Genomic DNA, 21905 nt, shown 5'->3' on the forward strand with positions numbered 1-21905 from the left:
ATCAGTTTAAAATTGAATTGCAGCGACGCCATCTTGCGACTGGCCGCAAGATGCCATCTTGGAAATGAGATCGCAAAACGCCATTTTGTGAATGGCCGCCCAAGCGCCATTTTAGATAAACTCACACTTTAGTACATGTGGCGATATTACTATTAGCATCATGCGATTGCATCTTTCACCATTTCTCATACACACATTAATACGCACAATTGCGCTGTAAACTAGTCGCATATTAGCGAATGCATAAGATCCTGTATGAAAACGCTGAATATTAGCTTCATGCACACGCATCTGCCCCAAGTTAACTAGCGTCAAACCCCACATACTCACACATTACATATTCACATACAAGGTTCCATAAGCTTTAAGGTATAAGATTCAAGTATGCACGTTTATTATAATTGCTAGGAAATAAAGATTATTTCATAACTAAGGTTTTATACGTGATAAATAAGCCATGTTTGGTATTGTACTGATGCGTACTCTCTCAACAGTATTCCGGTAATATCGATGGAGAGATCACAACATGCATTCTCAACTTATGGACCACAGAGACTTCAAGCAACAAAATGTACATTATATCACCAACTGTTAGGATTTGCATGAGGCGGGAAACCAGAGACCACCAGTTGTTAGAGGCTGGACTGTGTCTATTTGAACCAACCTGTTAAATGCCTTGTAACATATGCCCTCTCCTTTAGGACCAATGGTATTAGCAACAAACTTCTCTATTGTGTTGTTTATTTTTGGGGGGTATAAATATGTGTGCTCTGACCCTGGGTTCCTGGTCTTCGTGCTGAATGCTGATTGACGAGGGGTTTCTTGCTGATGCCTACATCTGGTTCAGAGCGCTGCGTATGTATAACTGTACTTGGGTCTGTATAATTCCTTTGCGCCAAATTGTACTTATAACTAGCGTGTAACTGACTGTACTTTTACTTGAATAATACTTTGTGCTTTGGAACCACAGGTTCTAGGTCTGGAGTCTTTATTTACTGTATGACTGCGTACGCAAAATAGCGTCATCCTTAGAGGTTTATAGGCAGGATATCAGAAGGTATAGGCAGGGGTGTATAGAGGTTCAAAGGCAGTATCGTTAGTGTGTGTAAGGGGCATGGACACTGGCACTGCATTGGGGGTGGGCGCTACTGGGGGCACTGTATAGGGGTGAGGGACGCTACTGGGGGCACTGCATAGGAGGGGTCGCTACTGGGGGCACTGAATAGGGGGGTGGCCCGTTCTGGGGGCACTGAATAGGTGGACTACTACTTGGGATACTATATAAGGGGCACTACAGGGGGGGCTACTATGGGGGGCACTACATAAGGGGCACTACTGGGAGGACTGCTACTGGGGGCACTATATAAGGGGCACTACTGGGGGCACTGCATAGGGGGATTACTACTGGGGACACTATATAAGGGGCACTGCAAAGGGGGGACTACTACTGGGGGCACTACATAAGGGGCACTACTGGGGGCACTGCATAGGTGGTACTACTACTGGGGGCGCTATATAAGGGGCACTGCAAAGGGGGGACTACTACTGGGGGCACAATATAAGGGGAACTACAGAGGGACTGCAAAGGGGGGACTACTACTGGGGGACTACTACTGGGGGCACTAGTACTGGAGGCACTATATAAGGGGAACTACAGGGGCACTGCAAAGGGGGGACTACTACTGGGGGGAACTATATAAGGGGCACTACTGGGGGCACTGCATGGGGACTACTACTGGGGGCACTATTTAAGGGGCCTTTGCGAAGGGGGGACTACTGGGGGACTACTACTGGGGGCACTATATTAAGGGAAGTACAGGGGGCACTGCATCGGGGACTACTACTGGGAGCATTATATAAGGGGCATTACTGGGGGTACTGCATAAGAAGAACCACTACTGGGGGCACTATATAAGGGGTACTACTGGGGGCACTGCAAAGGGGGGGACCACTACTGGGGGGAGGGGGGTCTTTAATAAATCATGCTGGCTGTATTTCTTTGCCTGCTGTATTCATGTTTTTTAGTGATAGAGATGTGTGTGTGTCTGTCAGTCAGTGTGTGTGTGTTCTGTCAGTCAATGTGTATGTGTGTCTGTCTGTGTGTGTGTGTGTGTGTCTGTCAGTCAGTGTGTGTGTGTGTGTGTGTGTCTGTGTCAGTCAGTGTGTGTGTGTGTGTGTGTCTGTCTGTGTGTGTGTGTTTGTCTGTCAGTCAGTGTGTGTGTACCCCGTCATAGGCTGAGTGGTATATTTTACTGTAGTACTCCTAAAACCTGTGTAAGCTGCTTCTGTCTGTCTATGTATTTATTTGTGGATAAATGTTTTTTCATTGGTTCGGTAACCAAGGAATTGGAAACCCCCCTTTCAAAATCCTGCAGCCAGAACAGCTCAGGGGGCCCCACGCCCCAACGCTCACCATGGCTGAGCTGGTTTGGGAGCATCCTGCGCCCCAGATGTGAACCCCAAAGTGTTAGGGATTTGCCCGACAAGAGGTGACCTGGATGTTGGTGGGCAGGCCCATATTTTTGGCCAAATATATGCTAATACACCTCTTATATGATATTTAATTGTAATATATATTTACATTATGAGTAGTAATGATCGCATAGAGCATCTGCATCCGTTTTTTCTATGCGTAGTACTATAAATCCCAGCAAGAAAGCACCTTTAATTACAAGCAGTGTGGGTGTGCAGTCTAGTGCCACTCCCCTTGTATATAGCATGTGCACAAATAGGGGCTGCTAGAGACTGCATCGGCAAGTCTCACGTAAAGGCAGAGGACTCGATTCCCATTGGCAGAGCTCTCTCTGCAAATCGTGTTCACCCGTGGCTGAATGCGCGTTACACCCCATGGGTGTGTCATGTGCATGTAGTCAGATTTGCAACTTATTCTGGGCGGGATGTACTAAAGGAAAAATGCGGTAAAAACACAGTTTTCTGTGTTTTTACCGCATTTCCATATTTACTAAGCACCGGCCACCCTATTATCGGTGCGGAGGGTGACGCCAGAAAAACCTGGCATTACCCTATAGAAGCCTATGGGCTTCTTACCGCATGCTGCACCCGACGCTTCGCCGCCGCCTCGTAGTCGCCCAGTCCTGGCCCTCACTCACCTCAGTGTCCTGATCGCCAGCCCGTGCTCCTCCTAGGTCCTCCGCCTCCTCCTAATCTTCTTCCGGGTGCAGGGAGGAGGAGGAGGAGCCCGGGGCTTCCTGCACAGGTCACCAGCAGGAAGTTCCCGGGGCTCTGAGGGGGCAGGGGTCCCATGGAGACCCCTTCACCCGGCGTCTGCTGCTTCGCAAAGGGCAGCTCTTGTCCTTTGCAATTCTAATCGCATATGTTAGTACATATGCTATTAGTAAGGTTGCGGTGACTGACAGAATGTTCACCGCAACCTTAGTACATCCCACCCTCTGCACGCCATTTTCAGTCACATCTTCTGCATCAGGCATGGGCTAGGTGCAATTGCTGTCACTAGAGATGATGGCTGGTCTCAGTGCTGGAGGCGGTGCGATTGCATAGATGTGCCGACTCTGGATAAGGACATATATTCACAAAGAACTTCTGATAGCTGGAGGAGTCCGGTATGGCGACCGCATTATGCGCAACTCAGAATCAGGCCCTACATATACAATAAAAATACAGACTGAATGGAACCATAAATGTTATTAGCATTTTTGGGACACTATTCTGGGCTCTGAGAGCTTCAGACACCTGTACTTCCGTCTCCTCTATCCACCATACATGGCAGCGCCCAGTGGCAAACGCAGGATTTCTAGAGGGGGGTTTCCAAATGCTTGATGTTAGAGTGAGTGTGGCCAGTCCATGAAGAGGGCAGAATTAGCAATTAACTAGCTTTAATATGTGTCATACATAATGTATTGTGTGTAATAATTCCAGCATATACAGGACCAGTGATCACAGTAACCCATTATATGTGTCATACATAGTGTATTGTGTGTCATAATTCCAGCATATACAGGACCAGTGATCACAGTAACCCATTATATGTGTCATACATAGTGTATTGTGTGTCATAATTCCAGCATATACAGGACCTGTGATCACAGTAACCCATTATATGTGTCATACATAGTGTATTGTGTGTCATAATTCCAGCATATACAGGACCAGTGATCACAGTAACCCATTATATGTGTCATACATAGTGTATTGTGTGTCATAATTCCAGCATATACAGGACCAGCGATCACAGTAACCCATTATATGTGTCATACATAGTGTATTGTGTGTCATAATTCCACAATATACAGGACCAGCGATCACAGTAACCCATTATATGTGTCATACATAGTGTATTGTGTGTCATAATTCCACAATATACAGGACCAGCGATCACAGTAACCCATTATATGTGTCATACATAGTGTATTGTGTGTCATAATTCCAGCATATACAGGACCAGTGATCACAGTAAGCCATTATATCGTCATACATAGTGTATTGTGTGTCATAATTCCAGCATGTACAGGACCAGCGATCACAGTAACCCATTATATGTGTCATACATAGTGTATTGTGTGTCATAATTCCACAATATACAGGACCAGCGATCACAGTAACCCATTATATGTGTCATACATAGTGTATTGTGTGTCATAATTCCACAATATACAGGACCAGCGATCACAGTAACCCATTATATGTGTCATACATAGTGTATTGTGTGTCATAATTCCAGCATATACAGGACCAGTGATCACAGTAAGCCATTATATCGTCATACATAGTGTATTGTGTGTCATAATTCCAGCATGTACAGGACCAGCGATCACAGTAACCCATTATATGTGTCATACATAGTGTATTGTGTGTCATAATTCCACAATATACAGGACCAGCGATCACAGTAACCCATTATATGTGTCATACATAGTGTATTGTGTGTCATAATTCCACAATATACAGGACCAGCGATCACAGTAACCCATTATATGTGTCATACATAGTGTATTGTGTGTCATAATTCCAGCATATACAGGACCAGTGATCACAGTAAGCCATTATATCGTCATACATAGTGTATTGTGTGTCATAATTCCAGCATGTACAGGACCAGCGATCACAGTAAGCCATTATATGTGTCATACATAGTGTATTGTGTGTCATAATTCCAGCATATACAGGACCAGTGATCACAGTAAGCCATTAAATGGGGCAGTATGGCCATCCTGCCTGAGCTGACTGTTTTTATCTTAGATGTGGGCACCATTCCAGAGTATTAGAGCAAGTCCGGGAGCCCCGGAGGAGCAGCAGAAGAACTTAGCACTGCCCTGGACATATATGTACATATTGTGCTCTATAGCAGCACATCCCTAACAGTGAATGTTTTCCAGATCTCCTAGTTGGTGCACAGGTTATTTGTTACTGACTGATACACGTTAAAAGATCCACAGGTGGTGCTAATTATTTCATTTGTGATACTGTGAAGAACATGCAGCACTAGTAAAATTACCTTACTTTTTCTATTGTGGTCATGGTGTGGGCAGAGGAGGGGGGTTTCCAGGCAGACGGAAACCCCCCCTGCGTTTGCCTATGGGCGCCTTCCCATTATTGAAACACAGTCTATTCAATAATTCTTTATTACCCACGCATGTACAGTATGTGTTAGCACTAAGGGGTCTATTTACTAAGCAGTGTTAGGTGACAGAGTGAAAAGTGATAAGAAAGTGATAAGGTGCCAGCCAATCAGCTCCCAACTGTCATCTCACAGGCTGTGTTTGAAAAATGACAGTTGGGAGCTGATTGGCTGGCACCTTATCACTTTCTTATCACTTTTCACTCTGTCTTCTAACACTGCTTAGTAAACAGACCCCCAAGTCTTTGGAGTTTTTAAAATTCCTTCAGTTGATATTTAAACGAAAGAAAAAAAAAAGGTTTTTCATTATTGAGGTAGCGCTCTGCCACCATTTCAATCGTTTTTGTTTTCTTGCATTTTTCGAGCTGGTGTGTGTGAAAATTACATTTGTTTGTCTTTGTTCCCGGATGATTGAACGTTAGTAAAAAAATGTGACCCTTTTCAGCACAGATCTGAAGCGATCGTCTGTTGTTGGGCTACGGAAAGGAGACCGAGTTTTCTTCATTAACTTATAGCCCTGAAGGATATTTTAAAACTGTGCAGATGGGCCAAAGAATGAGAGGCAAAAAAAAAGCGATATTAAGGAGAGCTGGCACCGGGTTGGCAGTGACAAGATGCCAATGAAGTTGAGGCGAATATAATACATAAGGAAATAATTACATTTTAAAATATATATTTGTTATAAAGCTGATATTTGCCCAAGAAATGGGTCTGTATTTTTATTTTAGGCTCTTGGCCCCAGACATCTCAGTAGCTGGTTTCTGGCTTTGCATCTTGCAGTCCTGGCGGGGGTAGGGGAGCCGGCAGTCATATCTGGGGTCGCTTACTACACCTGCAGTCATCCATGATAGCAGCGGTAAAAAGTACCTCACTCCCCTGTGACGCCAACGCCAAGCTGCTTCGGCTACTGATTGAATCCTGAGAGCTAACATCTGCAGCGACGGTAGCACAAAATGGGTTTGAATCACAGTTTACAGTATGTTGAATCTGTTTTTATTTTATTTTTTTGGGTTGTTTTTTTTATCTTGATAAAAATGTTTTATGTGGAGTACTTTTCAGTACTAATACAGCGATAAATGGTGCAGCATCGTAATAGAAAAAAACACTGAAGTAAGTAGCAAACATAAATAGAGTGCTCAAAGATTTATATGAGGTAACCTAGCACTTTTACAAGGAAACGTAGTACAAAAATGAGGTCATAACAGAACATAATGGGCCCCATTTAACAACGATCCTTAGTACCAGCGGCATATTTAAGGGTCCATGTGTTAAGAGTACACACATCGCGGTGTTAAAGCCGCCCCGGCTTTGCCTGTTATCGCGACTTGTACTTGGAAATGTCCTGCAGAAGAGGGTGAACGAAAAGTCGCCCCTCGGCGATGACAGGCGGCAGAGCAGAGACTGTGGACTCGGACCCTCTCTTCCGCAAATGCAGCGGCAGTGAGATACTTTTTTTTTTGTCCAAACTTTATTGACAACCACAAAAAAGTGACAGAGTTCACTGCCTGCTTTTTTTCACTGCAGGCCAGGGTTGCCTACCCTCCTGATTTGGGCGGGAGCCTCGCGATAATCGGGTGCAGTTCCCGCCCCCCCCCCGGAAAGGCCGATCCCCCCGACATCCCCCGCAATTTACTCTTAACCCCCGCTGCAAGGGCAGCCAGTGACGCGATTTGCGTCATTTTGGCCCCGCCCCCTGCCTCACAATGCCTGTATTATCGGCATTGTGTAGCGGGGGCGGGGCCAAAATGATGCAATCACGTGACCCCGCCCCCGTGACACCTACAAACGTCAGGCACCCGTCCGGACATGCCACCTTTTTCGGCCACGCCCCCCGCTGCCCTGCCGATCTGGCTGCTCCCTCCCGGAAGGACCAGCCAGAAAGTCGGCAACTATGCTGCAGGCGGCAGATAACGGCAGCAGGAGGAGGCGAACCCGGCGCTGGAGAAGATGGCTGACGGTAAGCAACTGCTCCCCTTAGTTACAGCTGGCTCACTTAGCTCTGCCATAGGTGCCTATGGTAGCGCGATATTGTAGCCTCTTGTTATAGTTAGCAGACAGAGAAATCCATTTAGTACATATTGACAAGTGATATGTACAGGGATTTTCTCTGCCTTTGTCGTTTTGACCCCTTGTCTCCCTTTAGTACATGGACCCTTTAGTTTAGTATTGCAGTGATACTAACAAATATGCCGTTGGTATTTAACATTATTTTCCCCTCCGGCGAGGTTTAGCAACATCCCCCTCCTCTGCGGCATCTTCCATGTTGTTGCTGGCAGCCTATTACTGCCAGCGAGGGACTGTTGCATCATGTGGAAGCGTGACGGGCAGTCTGCTAATGCACATTACTCTTTCATCCAGTGGGGACTCGGCAATGCCTGGAAGGCTTTGCTCTAGCTGGAAAGGCTGTTGCTGGGTCCCCATTGCCGGGGGATTGTATCCCTGTCGCCATGCATATATGACATAAGTGGTACAGTGACAAACTGGTAAACTAAGGTTACTGCTATTTATTATATAATGAAAGAAAGAAATAAAATAACCCCTTTAGCGAGTGCAGTAATCTTGCATAGCCATTTCCCGGTGCGGGCGCCATTTTTGCGGTGCGCAGACATAAAGAATGTGGGGGGGGGCAAGTCTTGGCCCCAGTCCATCTTTTTGTACAGACCATATAACCTTAATGACAGCCCAGCTCTACACTACCTATATGCTATCGCTTATCATCTAATGCTAAGTTAGAGCTGGACACATTTTAGGATGCGTCCAACCTAACCCATGCACATAAGTATGTTTATGTTATTGTTGTGTGTGTTTCTTTTCCTACACGTGTTCAGGGCACACCTGCATCAAACGCAAACGCTCCAGCTATTTTATGTGTACTATTCAGCTCAATAACACACATCTTTTGTTATATGTTAGTGTTATACAGTGGCCTTACTTTCTCGATAAATACTACAAACTGACATAGAATATATACTGATATACTGCATCGACCCAGAAAAAGGCCCCAAGAGGGTTGAAACTTGAAACGCGTTGGTATACAGGACAAGGCATTGAAACCACACCAGGAGAATAAAGAACATTAATTCGCAGCTAGCTTTCCCATCACGAGCGGCACGATCCAAGCCGCTATCACGTGACCAGAACCCAGAAGACCCCATCACGAAGAGAGAGACAAGCGGAGAACACCAAGCCGGCCAGGGGAAGGAGCGGTTTTACAGACAGCATCCAGGGAGGTAAGCCTCAAATTGGAGAGGGTGCACGGCGACTGGTCCCACGGAGCCACAACCGTGACATCCCCTCCTCAGACAGCAGTTCACTGGTGCACGGTGGCGGTGGTCGTCTGGTGATAGGATCGGGAATGCGTTCGCAGGCAGAATGCAGACTCAGTGATTGACAGGAAGCGCCGTTTGTGGGTGGTGATGGGTCGGGGGTGGTCGTGCGTTCCAACGCCGTTGCAGGGGCGTGCATAAATTATTCACAGCGAACCCATACGCAGCCTGAGTGCTCACTGCATGCAAGACGTTTAGCAACTTCTGCGGCATGGTCATGTCAGCCACAAGTTTGCATGCAGCTCCAATGTTAGTCAATGTTACCGATGATTTTGCGTACTTGCACATTAGTACGGATGTGAGAAGAGGGTAAGGGGGCGGCATTATGTAGTGCTGGGCGTATACATCTTGTGCTGCCACGGTAGTGCGAATGCATTCATTAGCATATTTTCGCAGTGGCCGGTTGCGTGCTAATGCAGCATTGTGATCCAACCTGAATCAGGCCCTTATTACCAACTACCATTTGAAACTAATCTGAAGGAAAGACACCCTTCTTTATAGATGCAGCACACCCCGTCCATTAGAATCACAACCTGTGCGCGGTGATCATCGTTAAATTCTGACATAGAATTCCGTTGAATTACGTAGCATACTTTATATTGCCAACCACATATCCATTCCATGTGACAAGAATGTTGGCAATTTAGACCGTCAGCCTTGTGTGTTATATAATGTAAAAATCTGAAACAATGGTCATTAGAACAATCTGATAGTATCGGTAGAAAAAAAAAAACAAGAAAAAGTCTGCAAAATTCTGTCACCACTTCAAGTAAAAACAGTGCAAGGTCTGTTGGCGAGAATCATTGTAGCTGAAGGCGATTAAACTCATAGTTTCAAACATTTAGTCATCGTTGGCTCCCAGATTAAAACAAGGGAAGGGGATTTACGTTTTTACCATAAACAATGAATAAGGAAATTATTTCAGAATAAGAAAATGAAAAAAAAAAACATTTATCAACCCTCGGAATATGTGTGGCGGCATTTCATTTTGCGCTAATGCGACTCTTCAAAATCATGACTAATAAGGAAATGATAAATACTAAAACATATAGGGCTCAATTCATTATGATAATTATCGGGGACCCTGATAATTAACATTCCACCTCCCGTGAGTGCCAGAGCAATTTATCATTGCTCCGGTGTGGAGACAGGTGATCCCAAAATCAGCTGTCTCCCCGAAGCGTTTCCTTTCATAGCAGTGAGACAAGTGCGCATGTGTGATCTACAGCTCACGCATGCGCACAAGAGCCCTACGTCCGGCAGAAGGAGCCAGACAGGGGCAGAGTTATCTGAAAGGATCCCTCTTCACAACCCCGACCTCCTTCCCATAGGGAAGGAGCAGGTTGCGATACACAAGCAGAAGCAAGCGCCATCTGAAATGGCGAATGCTCACGCAGTCAAGCTCCAAAAATATTGTATTTTCGGAACTTGATTAATTCTGCCCCCATACTAGTGTATGGTGACACCGGGCCATTCCTCAAGAGGAAGATAAGCAGGATATATCTGTGATACTAGTGTATTGGGACAGCGGGCCATTCCGGGAGAGGAAGGTAAGCACAAGATTTCTGTGATACTAGTGTATGGGGACAGCGGGCCATTCCGGGAGAGAAAGGTAAGCACAAGATTTCTGTGATACTAGTGTATGGGGACAGCGGGCCATTCCTCAAGAGGAAGATAAGCAGGAGATATATTTGATACTAGTGTATGGGGACAGTGGGCCATTCCGGGAGAGGAAGGTAAGCAGGAGACATCTGTGATACTAGTGTATGGGAACAGCGGGCCATTCCTCAAGAGGAAGGTAAGTAGGAGATATCTGTGATACTAGTGTATAGGGACAGCTGGCCATTCCTCAAGAGGAAGGTAAGTAGGAGATATCTGTGACACTAGTGTATGGGGACAGCGGGCCATTCCTCAAGAGGAAGGTAAGTAGGAGATATCTGTGATACTAGTGTATAGGGACAGCTGGCCATTCCTCAAGAGGAAGGTAAGTAGGAGATATCGGTGATATTAGTGTATGAGGACAACGGGCCATTGCTCAAGAGGAAGGTAAGCAGGAGATATCTGTGATACTAATGTATGGGGAAAGCGGGACATTGCTCAAGAGGAAGGTAAGCAGCAGATATCTGTGATACTAGTGTATGGGGACAGCGGGCCATTCCGGGAGAGAAAGGTAAGTAGGAGATATCTGTGATACTAGTGTATGGGGACAGCGGCCATTCCGGGAGAGAAAGGTAAGCAGGAGATATCTCTGATACTAGTGTATGGGGACAGCGGGCCTTTCCGGGAGAGAAAGGTAAGTAGGGGATATCTGTGATACTAGTGTATGGGGACAGCGGGCCATTCCGGGAGAGGAAGGTAAGTAGGAGATATCTGTGATACTAGTGTATGGGGACAGCGGGCCATTCCGGGAGAGGAAGGTAAGTAGGAGATATCTGTGATACTAGTGTATGGGGACAGCGGCCATTCCGGGAGAGAAAGGTAAGTAGGAGATATCTGTGATACTAGTGTATGGGGACAGCGGGCCATTCCGGGAGAGGAAGGTAAGTAGGAGATATCTGTGATACTAGTGTATGGGGACAGCGGCCATTCCTCAAGAGAAAGGTAAGTAGGAGATATCTGTGATACTAGTGTATAGGGACAGCGGCCATTCCGGGAGAGAAAGGTAAGTAGGAGATATCTGTGATACTAGTGTATAGGGACAGCTGGCCATTCCTCAAGAGGAAGGTAAGCAGAATATATCGGTGATACTAGTGTATGAGAACAGCGGGCCATTCCTCAAGAGGAAGGTAAGCAGGAGATATCTGTGATACTAGTGTATAGGGACAGCTGGCCATTCCTCAAGAGGAAGGTAAGCAGGAGATATCTGTGATACTAGTGTATGGGGACAGTGGCCATTCCGGGAGAGGAAGGTAAGTAGGAGATATCTGTGATACTAGTGTATGGGGACAGCGGCCATTCCGGGAGAGAAAGGTAAGTAGGAGATATCTGTGATACTAGTGTATGGGGACAGCGGGCCATTCCGGGAGAGGAAGGTAAGTAGGAGATATCTGTGATACTAGTGTATGGGGACAGCGGCCATTCCGGGAGAGAAAGGTAAGTAGGAGATATCTGTGATACTAGTGTATAGGGACAGCTGGCCTTTCCTCAAGAGGAAGGTAAGCAGAATATATCGGTGATACTAGTGTATGGGGACAGTGGGCCATTCCTCAAGAGGAAGGTAAGCAGGAGATATTGGTGATACTAGTGTATGAGGACAGCGGGGTATTGCTCAAGAGGAAGGTAAGCAGGAGATATCTGTGATACTAATGTATGGGGACAGCGGGCCATTCCGGGAGAGAAAGGTAAGTAGGAGATATCTGTGATACTAGTATATGGGGACAGCGGCCATTCCGGGAGAGAAGGGTAAGCAGGAGATTTCTGTGATACTAGTGTATGGGAACAGCAGGCCATTCTGGGAGAGGAAGGTAAGCAGGAGATATCTGCGATACTAGTGTATGGGGACAGCGGGCCATTTGGGAGAGGAAGGTAAGCAGGAGATATCTGTGATACTAGTGTATGAGGACAGCGGACCATTCTGGGAGAGGAAGGTAAGCAGGAGATATCTGTGATACTAGTGTATGGGGACAGCGGCCATTCCGGGAAAGAAAGGTAAGCAGGGGATATCTGTGATACTAGTGTATGGGGACAGCGGGCCATTCCGGGAGAGGAAGGTAAGTAGGAGATATCTGTGATACTAGTGTATGGGGACAGCGGGACACATAAGGAGAGGAAGGTAAGCAGGAGATATCTGTGATACTAGTGTATGGGGACAGCGGCCATTCCGGGAGAGAAAGGTAAGTAGGAGATATCTGTGATACTAGTGTATGGGGACAGCGGCCATTCCGGGAGAGAAAGGTAAGTAGGAGATATCTGTGATACTAGTGTATAGGGACAGCTGGCCATTCCTCAAGAGGAAGGTAAGCAGAATATATCGGTGATACTAGTGTATGAGGACAGCGGGCCATTCCTCAAGAGGAAGGTAAGCAGGAGATATCGGTGATACTAGTGTATGAGGACAGCGGGCCATTGCTCAAGAGGAAGGTAAGCAGGAGATATCTGTGATACTAATGTATGGGGACAGCGGGCCATTCCGGGAGAGAAAGGTAAGTAGGAGATATCTGTGATACTAGTGTATGGGGACAGCGGCCATTTCGGGAGAGAAGGGTAAGGAGGAGATTTCTGTGATACTAGTGTATGGGGACAGCAGGCCATTCTGGGAGAGGAAGGTAAGCAGGAGATATCTGCGATACTAGTGTATGGGGACAGCGGGCCATTTGGGAGAGGAAGGTAAGCAGGAGATATCTGTGATACTAGTGTATGGGGACAGCAGGCCATTCTGGGAGAGGAAGGTAAGCAGGAGATATCTGTGATACTAGTGTATGAGGACAGCGGGCCATTCTGGGAGAGGAAGGTAAGCAGGAGATATCTGTGATACTAGTGTATAGGGACAGCTGGCCATTCCTCAAGAGGAAGGTAAGCAGAATATATCGGTGATACTAGTGTATGAGAACAGCGGGCCATTCCTCAAGAGGAAGGTAAGCAGGAGATATCTGTGATACTAGTGTATAGGGACAGCTGGCCATTCCTCAAGAGGAAGGTAAGCAGGAGATATCTGTGATACTAGTGTATGGGGACAGTGGCCATTCCAGGAGAGGAAGGTAAGTAGGAGATATCTGTGATACTAGTGTATGGGGACAGCGGCCATTCCGGGAGAGAAAGGTAAGTTGGAGATATCTGTGATACTAGTGTATGGGGACAGCGGGCCATTCCGGGAGAGGAAGGTAAGTAGGAGATATCTGTGATACTAGTGTATGGGGACAGCGGCCATTCCGGGAGAGAAAGGTAAGTAGGAGATATCTGTGATACTAGTGTATAGGGACAGCTGGCCTTTCCTCAAGAGGAAGGTAAGCAGAATATATCGGTGATACTAGTGTATGGGGACAGTGGGCCATTCCTCAAGAGGAAGGTAAGCAGGAGATATCGGTGATACTAGTGTATGAGGACAGCGGGGTTTTGCTCAAGAGGAAGGTAAGCAGGAGATATCTGTGATACTAATGTATGGGGACAGCGGGCCATTCCGGGAGAGAAAGGTAAGTAGGAGTTATCTGTGATACTAGTATATGGGGACAGCGGCCATTCCGGGAGAGAAGGGTAAGCAGGAGATTTCTGTGATACTAGTGTATGGGGACAGCAGGCCATTCTGGGAGAGGAAGGTAAGCAGGAGATATCTGCGATACTAGTGTATGGGGACAGCGGGCCATTTGGGAGAGGAAGGTAAGCAGGAGATATCTGTGATACTAGTGTATGAGGACAGCGGACCATTCTGGGAGAGGAAGGTAAGCAGGAGATATCTGTGATACTAGTGTATGGGGACAGCGGCCATTCCGGGAAAGAAAGGTAAGCAGGGGATATCTGTGATACTAGTGTATGGGGACAGCGGGCCATTCCGGGAGAGGAAGGTAAGTAGGAGATATCTGTGATACTAGTGTATGGGGACAGCGGGACACATAAGGAGAGGAAGGTAAGCAGGAGATATCTGTGATACTAGTGTATGGGGACAGCGGCCATTCCGGGAGAGAAAGGTAAGTAGGAGATATCTGTGATACTAGTGTATGGGGACAGTGGCCATTCCGGGAGAGAAAGGTAAGTAGGAGATATCTGTGATACTAGTGTATAGGGACAGCTGGCCATTCCTCAAGAGGAAGGTAAGCAGAATATATCGGTGATACTAGTGTATGAGGACAGCGGGCCATTCCTCAAGAGGAAGGTAAGCAGGAGATATCGGTGATACTAGTGTATGAGGACAGCGGGCCATTGCTCAAGAGGAAGGTAAGCAGGAGATATCTGTGATACTAATGTATGGGGACAGCGGGCCATTCCGGGAGAGAAAGGTAAGTAGGAGATATCTGTGATACTAGTGTATGGGGACAGCGGCCATTCCGGGAGAGAAGGGTAAGGAGGAGATTTCTGTGATACTAGTGTATGGGGACAGCAGGCCATTCTGGGAGAGGAAGGTAAGCAGGAGATATCTGCGATACTAGTGTATGGGGACAGCGGGCCATTTGGGAGAGGAAGGTAAGCAGGAGATATCTGTGATACTAGTGTATGGGGACAGCAGGCCATTCTGGGAGAGGAAGGTAAGCAGGAGATATCTGTGATACTAGTGTATGAGGACAGCGGGCCATTCTGGGAGAGGAAGGTAAGCAGGAGATATCTGTGATACTAGTGTATGGGGACAGCGGGCCATTCCGGGAGAGGAAGGTAAGCAGGGGATATCTGTGATACTAGTGTATGGGGACAGCGGACCATTCCGGGTGAGGAAGGTAAGCAGGAGATATCTGTGATATTAGTGTATGGGGACAGCGGGACACATAAGGAGAGGAAGGTAAGCAGGAGATATCTGTGATACTAGTGTATGGGGACAGCGGGCCATTCCGGAAGAGGAAGGTAAGCAGGAGATATCTGTGATACTAGTGTATGGGGACAGCTGGCCATTCCGGGAGAGAAAGGTTAGCAGGAAATATCTGTGATTTACCTTCTTGATGAATGGCCCAATGACTTAATTTCTAAAATTGCAGGTGAGAATGCTCATTGTCACCTGCTTTTGTAGAAATTCTGTGATGATGAATAGGCCTCATAACAACAAAGGGACAGATTCTGAGTCGCATGCGCTGCCGATGTCAGGAACAGTGGAGCCTATGTCTATGGACAGGATGTGCTAAGGGGCAGAAATGTGGTAAAACTACAGAAAATGCTGTTTTCAGGGAGTTTTTTTACCGGTTTTCAGATGTACTAAGCATTGGAATGCGAGATTCCATAGGGCGAATGCGGGGGTTTGTGCGTGTGCACACGGTAAGCCGTGCCGTCCAGTGATTTTGCTCCGGCTGTGCAACCATCATCATTAGTATTGGCACATGCACCAGTCCCATGCTGGGTGCAAGAAACGCGTCAGTACAGGATTCTCTTCCTCGTAAGCTGGCCTCAGAATCACACAGAGCTTTGAATACATGACTCTCCAGTGACACAGGGCAGTTTCATCAACTTGTCACCAACCAGTCGCCACCTCAAAACGTCCAATTTCCACGGAAAGACAGATCCAGCCGAGTTAGGTCCGACTCAATAGGATAAACGTACGAAAAAAATGTGCACATTTACATCTTCACATGCGCTGTATGTAATATCTCGCCATTTGTGTGCATTTACACAGAGATCAGAGGCACACCCTCAGAACTTACGGTACATTTCATTGAGGGGTCGGCATTTTGAGAACTTCTCTTAGGAGATAAGTACTGTACGTGTAACTTGATGACGTCTCGCGATGAAGGTCGTGGAAAGTGATCAAAATGAAAATCATCACCTAGCAAAGAGTATTAATTCAACAAAGTGTCAGTCTATGAGGTCACCTATAAAACAAAGGGCTGACATAGGCTGATTTCAGAGCTGACTCTGCAGATAATTGGATACTTGTATCAGGGATTTTCACACACAAAAAAATGAATAGCTCTTATCTTGTCTTTATCATTTAATTTTCCTTATTGAATGACTCCTATCAACAGCTGTTTATTGAGCAAGATGAAGGTATGAAAAACTTATGCTAAAAAAAATGAAGGTGATCGTCTGACAATAAAAATATAAATACACTCACTTACACACATGAGCAGGACTGAGACAATTACAATGACTCACTTGGGGCCTGATTCAGAGCCGGACGCAATTAGCGCTCGCTCGTCCAGAAAATAGGGGTGGCTATTCAAATGATCCGTTCGCTCTTTGCGGTCTGTTCTCGCCTCTAGGTCTGAACGAGCGAACAAAACTTGCGGTCGTTTTTTGGATAAATACGCCCCCTGGCCGCTCGCATCCTACGTCATGTCCGCTATTTATTTGATCAATCGAGTACATCGACCAGCGTATGAACTGCTCGCTATTCTTGTGGTTGGTTTTTGCTACCACAATCTTGCGAGCAGTTCTGGCTATAAAATAACCCAGTGACGTGGTCAATGACGCTGCTGTTTTAATTATGCACACCCATAAAACGCCCTTTTTGACCTTTAAGCACGCCTGCGATCGGATCTCCACTCCCCGTTTTCAAGCACCTTCCCCTGTTACCACCCACATACGCCTCATTCTGTCACTCAAAATAGCAGGCATTCGCTATTTTGCGAGCACATGAATTTCGACCGCACTGACTGGTTCGCGCATGCGTATAACGATCCGTACGCATGCGCAGTTGGGCAAACATCGCTCGGAGCGAACGAGCGGCCGCTTACGAGCGGCTCTGAATCAGGCCCTAGGCTCCTGATTTCATCATGGTGCTTGTTCTGGACTTCTACCTAGCAACAATTAAAATGTTTTCCTTAAATTATATCCATTAAATAAAACTGAATAGTTTTCCTTCTTTGGGCCAACTGTCCTTTCTTATCCTGCTATTCTATGGGTTTGGATGGGAAACCCTTTTCTCTCCTTATGCTGCAGGAATAAGGGTATAATATTTGCATAATGCCATAGCCGCCATAGAAAGGAGTCTGTATTGTATGAGTCATGATGCTAGCAGGGCCGTAGAGGGAGGTTCCCGGCCCTGTAGGCAGCGTGGCCTAATCGCTAAGGCGTGGCCACATCCCCTACAAAAAAAAGTATGAAAAATATTAATTGTGGAGCCTCAAAGCAACACTGCATACCACAAAGGGGGGTACTGTGCAACCCCAGCCAGGGGCAGATCCAGGAGTGGGGGTGAGATCAATGTGACCCCCCCCCCCTATCAGGTGAAGGAGAGGAGAGTGCTGCTGCTGCTGACAGGTAAGAAGGGAGGGGAGCCGCGAACCCCAGTCCCCCGCTGGGCCCCTCCAACAAGCACAGGGAAATAGAACTAAACCCTCCCCCCCTTCCCGCTCAGCACCCCTGGGTGCTAGTATGTCTTAGGGCTCAGTTAGGTGAAATGTGTGAAATTAATATAATGGTGTGAAAGGTTAACGCACAACTACGGGGTCTATTCAAAAGCTTTTTTGATGGAGAAAAGGGTTACCACCACCTCTACCTCCTGTTTAGCAACAGAGTTACCACAGAAGAATCCCTGTACTTTCGCAGATTACCGGCATCACCATCGCCTGATATTGGGCCTGTGGTGTCTGCGCAATTTGAGAAGCAGCAGAAAGCTTTGTTTTCCACAGCTAGGTAACGCCATCATCAGCTGACCTATGTCTGCCAATGGGGGACTCGTGATGATGGAAAGGCTCCGCTACGCTCCCCACTGGGTCAAACTAGTGTGTGCATGGCACAGCGCTTTTATTAGTGACACTTTGGCACCAGGGCCGTCTCTTCCATTGTGCTTGTTGGGCAGTTGCCCAAGGGCCTAAAGCTTGTAGGGGCCCGCCAACCTGCTCCATGCAGCCGTGGCTAGTCTGTAAATTTGTGATATTTTTATAAGTCGGCCTCCAGTGCACTGTATTCTGATCTAACCTCTCCCACCCATCCCCTCCCGGTGACGAGTACTCACCTCCGTCCCAATTTCACTTCATTCGCCAGCTTCAGACCAGTCAGAGGGCCTGATTCAGAGCCGGACGCTCTGACCAGAGCGCTTGCTCTGAATCAGGGCCCTCCTACCTGAAAATGGAGTGGCCTCTTGGACGCTCTCATAGCTGTGGGTGACCACCCACAGCTTATACGAGCGTCCATGATGATGGTCGCGATTGTCAAGACCATCGCGACCATCGGGCTTGCGACGAGACCCTGCGGTAGGGTCTCGCTGCCGCAAGCCCAGGAGTGCTTTTGGCTCTAAATGCAACTGGATCTTCTCACTGACATTTACATAGTTATTAGTTATTACAATGACACCATGGGCCTGTTCTCAGTGCACAAAGTGATAAACTAAAGCTCCCACAATGCTCAGGCTGTCTACCGCTGGCAGAGCATCATGGGACATGTAGTTATGTACGGTGAAATGCAGGGATCTGCGCAGCCCCAATTTAAACCGTCTAAGTCTTGACTTCAATAAAAGCGGATTTTCTTTATTCACATGTAATGCATCAATGAGCCCCAGTATTTTATATATCAATAATCTATGCTATTCCCTTGATTGCGTTAATCTTACTAATGACAAATTAGCATTCTCCATGTATACTTCCTAGATTTACAAATTAACACCACAGCTTTCTGGGGAGTAAGAATCATCCACGCTTGCTAATGTCTCCGTGGATTGCCTGACACACAGCAGATTTTTAAATTCTCTTTTAAAGCCTCACTAGAAATAATTCATACATTTGGCTATCAGTCTGACTTCTCCTTGTGCAGCTTGGGGGAGGGGTGGGATTACACTGGGAGAACGGTTAGCAATTTAAAAACTTTATTTTGCTCAATAAACCTTTAGGGCATTCAGATGAAAACCCTGCAAATATACAGAGTGTTGATGTTTATCTGGGAAGAAAGTACAAAAATCAAAGGCGTTTTTGAAGCCAGAGGTGCTACATACACTTACATGACCCCGTTTGTGATATTTTTATGTGGCTGTTATTTGGCCTGGGATAGAGGGAGGGGTCTTACAAATAGAATGGAAAGTTGTGTACAGACAGGAATCCAAGCTAACAGTCATCTACCAGGTGGGAAATTCCCATATGCTCCAAGTTCTCCTTTATGAATATAATGCTAAAGAGGAAGGTGCAAAATTCTACCATCATATTCATATTCGTAAATTGTCTGGGTTAAATTAAATGACAGAACAAAAGATTTAAACACACTTAATAAAACATGTCACTGCCTGTTACATGCAGCCCTGCTCCTCACTCTATACAACTGTTAGGGGTCTATGTACTAAGCAGTGTTAGGAGACAGAGTGAAAAGTTTTAAGAAAGTGATAAGGTGCCAGCCAATCAGCTCCCAACTGTCATCTCACAGGCTGTGTTTGAAAAATGACAGTTGGGATCTGATTGGCTGGCACCTTATCATTTTCTTATCACTTTTCACTCTGTCTCCTAACACTGCTTAGTAGTCTGTTACTTCCTGCTGTCTCTATTCCCCTCCTCACATCATGTCACTGCCCCTGTCACATGCAGCCCTGTCCTCACTAACACATCACTCATCTCCTGATACACTCTGTGCTGCTGGGGACCCTGCTCCTCACTTTATACAACTCTCAGTCTGTGGCTTCCTGCTGCCTCCATTCCCCTCCTCACATCATGTCACATGCAGCCCTGTCCTCACTAACACATCACTCATCTTCTGATATAGGGCGGGATGTACTAAGGCTGCGGTGACCATTCCGCCAGTCACCGCAACCTTACTAATCGCATATGTACTAACATATTCAATTAGAATCGCAAAGGACAGCTCTTGTGATGAGAGCAGCCTTTTGTGAAGCAACTGACACCGGGAGAGGGGGTCTCCATGGGACCCCATCCCCTCTGAGCCCCGGGAACGTACTGCTGGTGACCTGTGCAGGAATCCCGGGCTTCTCCTCCTCCCTGCACCCAGAAGAAGATTAGGAGGAGGTGGAGGACCCAGGAGGAGAACGGGCCAGCAACCAGGACACTCAGGTGAAGCATCGGGTGCGGGGTGCGGTAAAAAGCCCATAGGCTTCTATAGGGTATGGCCAGGTTTTTCTGGCGTTACCTTCCGCACCGATAATAGGGTGACCGGGGCTTAGTACATATGGAAACACTGCATTTTTTCTTTAGTACATCCCGCCCATTCTCTGTGCTGCTGGGGACCCTGCTCCTCCCACTATATAACTGTCAGTCTGTGGCTTCCTGCTGCCTCCATTCCCCTCCTCACATCATGTTACTGGCCTTGTCACATGCAGCCCTGTCCTCACTGACACATCATCTGTAGGGCCGGCCCAAGCCCAATTCTTTGGGTAAGCAAATATATATTTCGGCGCCCCATGTAGTACTTGGCGTGCACTTCAAAGAATTAAGGGGGTGTGGTCGTGTGGGGATAGCCGTCCCCATGAGTCATACTCCATTTTTGTCACCTGGAGATATGCCCAGCGTCCTGGTAGGGAGCCAAAAGGCTCCAACAACATAGGGGCAGCTTCTCTCGCAGATAAACTCTACAGGGGTAAAGAGACAAATGCCTTTGTCTTAATAATTTATAATGGGTATAATCTTTCTTCCAAATATTCAGGATGACATGAACAGCTCACTTGACTTATGCCAAAAAAGGTAGGCAGAGTCCACTGTCTGTTCTTATGAATTAGCCAGCCTTTTGCTTCAGCCAGGTTATCTTGTTTTGTAATTTTTGTTTGGTGGTGAGAATATATTCTTGCCAATAGTACTCTCACCACCAAAAAACAAAACAAGCTAACCTGGCTATAGCAAAAGGCTGGCTAATTCATAACAACAGACAGTGGACCTTGGACCTCATTCAGAGCCGCTCGCAAAATGCGAGCGCTCGCTCTGAATGAGGGTGGTCGCATCTCTAAAAAGAGCCGGCCTCCTGGCCGCTCGTTAAGCTGTGGATGACCACCCATAGCTTTAGCGAGCGACCAGGTTGATGGTCGCGATGGTCAAGACCATCGCGACCATCAGGGCTTGCGATGAGACCCTTGATGTTGGGTCTCGTCTGCCGCAAGCCCCAGAGAGCTTCCGGCTCTAATAGAGCCGGAAGCTCTTCCACTGACATCATTGGTGATGTCCGTGGGTCCGCCCACAAATGGCAGGCGTTCGTATTGGGAACGCCTCCGTTTGTGAAGCCACCCCCCCGCCACGCCTACAAAACGGGGCGAGCTGTCGATCACCTTCGACAGCCGCCCCTTTTGTAGTAAGCCCCGGAGCCAGGGAATTTCTCTCTTGCTCCAGGGCTTGCACACGCGCAGTGTGGCCGCTGCGCGTGCGCAGAGCCCAACATCGACCCGCTTGCAAGCGCTGAGGCGCTTGCGAGCGGGTCTGAATGAGACCCCTTATGTGCTTTTTTTTTTTTTTTTTTTTAGGAGGAACTAGGAGGGTACCGGCACCGCA

The sequence above is a fragment of the Taudactylus pleione genome, unplaced genomic scaffold (genome assembly GCF_031769625.1).
Source record: "Taudactylus pleione unplaced genomic scaffold, aTauple2 ptg001628l, whole genome shotgun sequence".
In the NCBI taxonomy this organism is placed as follows: domain Eukaryota; kingdom Metazoa; phylum Chordata; class Amphibia; order Anura; family Myobatrachidae; genus Taudactylus; species Taudactylus pleione.